This window comes from Otolemur garnettii, unplaced genomic scaffold (genome assembly GCF_000181295.1).
Source record: "Otolemur garnettii isolate 467f Iridium unplaced genomic scaffold, OtoGar3 scaffold00110, whole genome shotgun sequence".
Lineage (NCBI taxonomy): Eukaryota > Metazoa > Chordata > Mammalia > Primates > Galagidae > Otolemur > Otolemur garnettii.
In genome coordinates this window covers 780,613-788,599 of record NW_003852505.1, presented here as the reverse complement: position 1 = coordinate 788,599, position 7,987 = coordinate 780,613, and positions in this window count along the sequence as shown.

Here is a 7,987-nt window from a genome sequence, read left to right as displayed (position 1 = left end):
CTATTTCTTCCTGGCTAAGTCTAGGAAGAGGGTGTGATTCCAAATATTGATCCATTTCCTTCACATTGTCAAATATCTGAGCATAGAGTTTCTCTTAGTATTCAGAGATAATCTCTTGTATCTCTGTGGCATCTGTTGTTATTTCCCCTTTATCATTTCTGATTGAGGTTACTAGAGATTTTAATTTTCAATTTCTAGTTCGTCTGGCCAAAAGTTTATCTATTTTATTTATTTTTATCAAAAAACCAACTCATGTTTCCTTAATTTTCTGAATGATTCTTTTGTTTTTAATTTCATTAATTTCTGATTTAATTTTGGATATTTCTTTTTTCCCACTGGGTTTAGGCTTAGATTGTTCTTCTTTTTCCAATTCCATAATATGGCTTGTGAGTTTGTTGATGTGCTCTCTATTTTTTTGATATAGGCATCTAAAGCAATAAATTTTTCTCTCAGTGCTGCTTTTGCTATATGTCATAGGCCTTGGTAGCTTGTATCTTCATTGCTGTTATACTCAAGGAAGTTAATGATTTTCTCTTATATCTCTTCCTGAACTCAAATATTATTCAACATAAGGTTGTTTAATTTCCATTCCTTTGTGTGGGATTGAACTTTTTGTTTGTTTCAGTTCTACCTTTATTGCCTTGTGATTTGAGAAGATACAAGGTAAAATTTCAATTATTTTGATTTTGTTGAGGTTTGATATGTATGCTAGCATATGATCTATTTTTGAGAATGTTCCATGGGCCAATGAGAAGAATGTATACTCTTTAGCTTTGGGATGAACTGTTCTATATATGTCTATCAAGCTCAGTTGTTCTAGGATCACGTTTAAGTCCCTTGTATCTTTCTTTAGTTTCTGTTAGAGGATATGTCCAGTTATGAAAGAGGAATGTTAAAGTCCTCTGTTATTATGTTGTTATGGGTTATCATATTGCTAAGACTAATGAAGGTCTGTTTCAAGAATCTGAGACTATTTACAGTTGGTTCATAAATAATTTAGAATTGAAATGTCTTCTTGTTGCATTGTTCCCTTGAGCAATACGAAGTGTCCATGTTTGTCTTTATTGACTTTAGTTGCTTTAAATCCACTTGTATCTGAGAATAAGTTTGCACCCCTCTTTTCTTCTGAGTTCTTTTTGCATGAAAAATTGTCTTCCATCCCTTAATTTTTTTTTTTTTTTTTTTTTTTTTTTTTTTATCCAATCAGCCAACCTCTGTCTTTCAGTGGGGAATTCAAGCCTTTAACATGTGTTGAGATAATTGATAAACATGGTGGAGTTCTATTCATCGTATTTTGTGAAATTCCATTGCTTAGTTTTATCTTTTGCTTCATTGTGGAAGCTAGGTTTTGTCCATTAGTATCTTGGTTTTTAGTTTACTGGTGGTGCATTGTGATGGTCAATGTGTAGAATAGGTCTAAATATTCCTTGTACAGCTAGTCTTGTTGTGGCAAACATCCTCAATGTTCATAACAGGTTTGATTTCTCCATCAATTTTATAGTTTAGCTTAGCAGGATATAGAATTCTGGGCTGAACATTGCTCTGTTTAAGTAGATTAAAATTAGATGACCATTGTCTTCTTGTTTGAAAAGTTTCATTAGAGAAGTCTGCAGAACCCTGATGGATTTTCCCAAGTCAATTGGTGGTTCCTCCTGGCAGCTTGTAGAATCTTCTCTTTTCTCTTGACTTTGGATAGGTTCATCACAATGTATCTTGGTGAATCTCTATTTCAGTTGAGATGACCTGGGGTCTTATATCCCTCTGAAAGGAGTGTATCAGAATCTTTGGTTATATTTGGGAAATTTTCATTTATGATATCCTCTACTAGGGCTTCGGTGCTTCCCAAGAATTCTTCTTCCCCTTCTAGGATATCTATAACTCTTATGTTTGAATGCTTCATGAAGTCCCATAATTCTGTCAGTGAACATTCTGCTTTCTCTTTTGTTCTGTCTGTTTAACTCCCTGTGTCAGCTCAAGAGCTTTATCCTCTACCTCTGAGTTTCCTTCTGCATGGTCTAGTCTGTTATTGATATTTTCTGCTGCATTTTTAAGTTCCCTGATTGCCTGCTTTAATTCTTTCAGTTCTGCTATATTCTTTCCATTTTCTTCATATTGTTCATCTATTATTTGAATCTGTTTTGGATTTTCTTTTTGTTATTTTCCACTTTATCAGCAATTTCCTTTATTGTTTTTACCATCCATATTTTATATTACTCTTCTGTAATTTCTAACATTCATTTATAGGTGGAATCTTCTGTGGTAGCTACCTCATGATCCCTTAGAAAGGTGGTTTTCATGTTGGCAGCATTTTTCTGCTGTTTCTTCCTCATGAGTGTTTTCTTTTTGTCTGTTTCCTTTTGCTACTTTTTTACTTTCTCTACCTCTTGCTCTTTAAGTTACTGTGCCTCTGACATAACATGTTGAGGTATCCTTTTGGTAAAGGACTAAAAGGATGAAAAGAGTGAAGAGCAAGAAGGGGAGTGAGAGAGAGAAAAGAGAAAGACAATGGGGTGAGTAAAGGGAAGATTGACAAAAAGAAAAGAGGAACATAAAGAGAGAGACAGAAGTAATAGTGGCGCACAGTAGGGTATTTTAACTCAGTCCTACAAATCACAACCTCTTGGGGGGGGCTGGGTTCTGTGGTGTCCCTTGACATCTACACCTCTTTGTCATCCTGAAAAGATATAGTACCCCACCTACACCAAATAGAGAAAAACAAAACAAAACTACTATAAATCAAACAAAAACAAACAAACAAAAAACCTTAAGAGATAAATTTGGGGGCAAAAGAAATATTAGGGACAGAAGAACTAGCAAAAGTGAAGTCCTTATTTTTAAAGCACACAACAGTGAAAAAATATATTTACACACAAAAACATGAAAAAAAGAATAAGTAAAATTGGGGCAAAAATTTGAAAAAGAAGAAAAGAAAAAAAAAATTTGAAAAGAAAAATCAGACAAACTAACAATAACAACAACTTCAACAACAACAATAACAAAAACTATAGCTGAATATTGCCTGGGCAACAGGTAATCTGGGATATGAGATGCTATTCACAGTATACCTGTATAAGATGGAGACTGGAAGTTTCTGATGCTTTCTTTGCCCTCAAACCCTGCAGGGTTGGAAACTGGGATCTCTCCTCAGCCCACTTAATATACATGCCTTGACCTTTCCAAACTTTGTCTTTTGGCTAAGCAGTGGCTATCCCAGAAAATGGTGTGTTGCTCAGATCTCTCTGGAAGTGGCTGACCACATGTCAGGTGTGCAAGAGTGGCCTTGCTCTAGGACCCTGATGGCCAAGCCTGTAAGGCCAATTTTCCCACAATGGAGCAAGGCCTGCAGCCAAACAGTGAAACAAATACTGAAACCTCCATTCTGCCCCTGCATCTCAGTTCTGGCCTCCAGGTGCTGTTCAAAGTCACTTACTCGCTCATCCAAGGTCTCCCAAGGTAACTAAACCAAGTTCCTGAGTCCAAACAACCTTGTAGGGAAAGCCTTCCGTTTCTGCACACTCTCACTGCTGATGTAGCTGCTGCCTTCTGCAGCCGCCATGGCTGGAGGCCTCAGACCAAAAGCAAACACTTGCCCCTTCTCCACTGCTTTCATCCTCTTCCTGTGATCCCAAGGTCTCTTGTTGCCTCCCTGTGCCCCTGAAGGGATGTTTCTGGGCAAAGCCCACAATTCTGAGGTGCCTGGAATCTTCTCTCACCTATCTCACCATGTCCAGTTTCAAAAAAAACTGTTTCTCCTCTGCCATCTTGCTCCACCCCTATGAAAATAAATCTTAATGTTTTCTTATTTATTCTCTGTCAAATTCCCATACTCATCTCTTAGGCTTTCCTTAAATTTATTAGTCTTTCTTTTTTCATTTCCACCCTACTTCCTTCCCTAAGCCAAACTATTATCACTCCCCTGAATCTTGCAGAAACAAAGTTTCTTTCAGTTCTATAGGCAGTGTAGGGATGGAAGTGGGAGATGCTTTGAAATTAGAATACTCTTAAGCTGTGTAACTTTGAGCTAGAAACTTCTCTAAGTCTTTGTCTCATCCATAAACTAAAGATAATATAGTTCTTTGTTTTGAACATTGTATGAAATATGTACAAGTTCCTAGCATTTTGATAATAAATGTGAAAGTTTCAAGCATTATATAGTATTTAACAAATATTCTATTATTTACTTTCTCCTTCTTTCTTTTAATCCCACTATAGTCTTTCCACTTATAAATGTCTTCATGAATCTGTCTCATGAGCCAGACTAATGAAATGTGGATTTCACATCTGTTATTGACTAGCTATGAGAACTTGGGCAAATTGCTTAGCTGCTATGTGTCTATTTTGTAATCAGTAAAATTGGAACAATGATAGTACCTACCACCTAGCGTTGTTCTGAGATTGAAAGAGCTATAAAGTGTCTAATAGTGCCTGGCTCATAGAAAGATTTTAGTAAGTGTTATTTATTTATAATAACTATAGGCATCCAGGTTATGTTAAATTCCTATATATCTCTTACTCTCATTATCATTCCTTTTGGAAGACTGACACAGTACCAATAATCACAAGTATTGCCTTCCTTAGACCAATGCAGTTCTCTGATCCTAAATTTCCTCAAGATAAAATGGGAATAAACACACATCACCTCCTTCATAGTGATATTCCTAGGGATTAAGTACAAAAAAAAAAAAAGAAAACATGTAAATCACTTAGCAGTGTGTTGCATTTTCAATATGTGCTGGCTCTTAGGTTTATTTGTTTGACAAATATTTACTGTGCACTTTCTATGTAATCAGTACCGTGGAAGGTGCTAGGGATACAAAACTGTGCCACCATGAAGCTTACATTATAGGAGGAAAGAGAGATATAATTCCTATGGAAAAAAATGGAGAGAGAGAGGGTGGTCTTGTCAGTACTCTTCAAGGACCTTGAGTGAGTATGACATTGGAATATGTTGATGAAGGGATAAAGAAAGGAGTGGTTTGGAAGATTGCAGCATTGATAATTTGTGCTGGGTGCTGCATTTGAAGCCCGCAATGGCAGATGATCAAAAAGGCTGAGGATCCTGAGTACAGCTTGGACAGTTATAGCATCATTTGGCAGCAAGCCCCATTGACAATTAACTAAAGAGAGCAGTCAGGAAAATAGAGATAATGTACTTTCTTTGTGAAAGTCTGTGTATGTATTAGACTTCTTGATTTTTTTCCTATTCTAGAAAAAACAGTTCAAATAATCATGTTTTCTAAGCCAAATTAAATTAGTTATTGCCATTTATAAGCCTTTAAGAATAAGAACTAGATTTCCTCTGAGAGGTTTCATAAAATGTGTGGATTGTTATGGAACCACATTCATTCCACATATGAAACGTGTTTATGGTGTTTTCAAAAACTGTAAGAAACACTACCTAAGAAACACTCTTATTTTATAATGCTGCCTGGTAATTGTTAGATTTGAAGATAACTTGTCCCTAATTGTAGCATTAATTCCCTATTAATATTTACAAAATCAGCCATATTACTTAATATATACTAAATATATTCTACTTTAGATTAACATAAATGCATTGACTTCTGCCTTCTACCAGAAGGCTAAATCCTTGTAGATGTGGTCATTGTGTCAAAGGGAAGTCCAGAAATAGTCACAGGCACTCAAAATTTAAACTAGCCTTGCATTTTATAAGCTCTTTGGAATTTCAATGAGGATAAATGATTCTAGATCACATTCAGTAGAAACAACTCAATTGGCTCACTATTTTACATCAAGTTTAACTACAATTCAGATAATTGACTCTGAGGCCTAAGGTGTCACTAAAATGCCATTCAATCCACTCACATCTCAGGTATTTAAAAAGTTACATAGAAAATATCAGCATTTTCATAGAACAAGAAAGAGCAGTGGCACTGAGTTTGACATTTTAGAATATTAAATAAGGGGAATGCATTGACAGATGAATGTAGCAGCCTGATGAAATTCCACCGGGAGGCAGTATTAAAACAGACTTGTATTCAGCTGCTAGACAATGAAGTCTTGTTAAATAACTGGGCCCCAGTTATTAGGAAGGATTAAGAATTAAGCTCCAAATATCAGGAGAGGAACTAGAAAGAATTCAATTTTAAATCCCAAGATATGCCATATTTATGCAATGCTGTGCCAGACACTGGACTAGACACTTGGGAAATACTGCAGAGTAATAGCCTCATTCTGTATAAGATTTCTACCTAGAGCAAGACAGAGAGATATTTAATATAAAAAATACTATGCTGAAAGGACCAAGTGCTGTGTGAACAGATAGAAGGAAAGCTAAAACAAAATTGGGGGAAGAATGGTTAAGCTGATACCTGATGAGCAGGAATTAATGAAGAAAAGTATAGGAAAGAGAGATCCATGATCCTGAAGGATTTGGCTTAGCAGGTAATTGGTTCTAGGGCAATGACTACAAGTTGAAACATTTTGAGCTGGTGGTTACCTGTCTTTGTACTCATAGCTTCCTCTGTACTCAGATGTTATGACAAACATTTCTTTCTATGAATGAGCAAACCGAAGTTTTTTTTGTTTTAATAATGAAAGCTACATTCATGAATTTCTTCCCCATTATTTTGATTAAAATCAAGTAAATCTCTTTAGATGTGTGTGTGTGTGTGTGTGTGTACCTGTAATGTTTTTGGATGAACCATTTGAAAGTAAATTCCAGAGATCATAATATGGCACCTCTAAATATGTATGCATATTTTAAGTATTAGAACATTCTACCATTCTCATAATTAGATGTCATCACTGTACTTAAACATTGCAATGATTCTCATAGTATTATTTTATACATAAGCTATAGCCAAATTTCCTGAACTGTTAAAAAAATGTATTTTATAGTTTCATTTCCAACCAGGATTCTATTTACAACCATATATTGCTTTTGGTTTTTATTTATGTTAACTTTTCTTAAATCTAGAAGTCAATCTTCTTCATTGTGTTTTCTTTCTATAATTTCAACTACTGAAGAGATTCAGCATATTTTCTTTAAAACAGATCACCTTTTGGATTTTGCTGATTTTATTTGTGATTTTGTTGATGTAGCTATGTTCCTTATATTTCTGAAAACTGTAAATTAGAGCTAAAGCTTATTGGACTCAGGTTTAACACTTTTGGGTGGGACTAATTCATAAGTGAGGTTGTATGCTGCATAGTATATCACATTAAGAGACACACAATATGTGATTGACTCTGACCCTAGTCAGTAGATCACTGGGTTAAAATGATACCTTGGTTAAGATTATGACTGTTACTTTGTACTATTGAACAGCTAACATTTTTATCCCTTTTAAGTTGTCATCCATAGGGTGATTCTTTGGCACTATCTCAGTATCGAGTTTCCCATCTATCTATCGCCTAAAAGTTTTCATTTCCCTTGATGTTCCTTGCCAAAGTCATTGACCTCAACAGTAGTTTCATCTTTGCCTAATCTTATGTATTTTGAAGGGAGGCAGTGGTTTTACTAAATACTGAGTGGTTCAGAGGTTTATAAACCTGCTGTATCAGATTATACCTGCATACAGTGAAATAGTTTTTACATTTAACAAATAAGCCAACCATATCTTCTCTTCACTATTGATTGTGGCAGTTCAGTAACAATTGATAAAAATTATAGTCATTAAGACATTGTAAATAGGATTCAAGTGAACTACTTTGAGGTAAAGTTACCAAAAGGAAATAATGTTGGGATAGGGGTAGTAGCAAAAAGACAAAAGTAAGAACTTGGGGACTTGACCAGTGCTAGAAGGGTTATGGAGATAAGGAATGTGGCAGGAGGAGTAAGGTTTAAATATATAACTAAACTAGAGTGAGATTTTATGCTAAGTCTAAAAGTATGCTTATAGAGCAGTGGTTCTCGGCCTTCCTAATGCCGCGACCCTTTAATACAGTTCCTCATGTTGTGGTGACCCCCAACCATAAAATTATTTTTGTTGCTACTTCATAACTGTAATTTTGCTACTGTTAT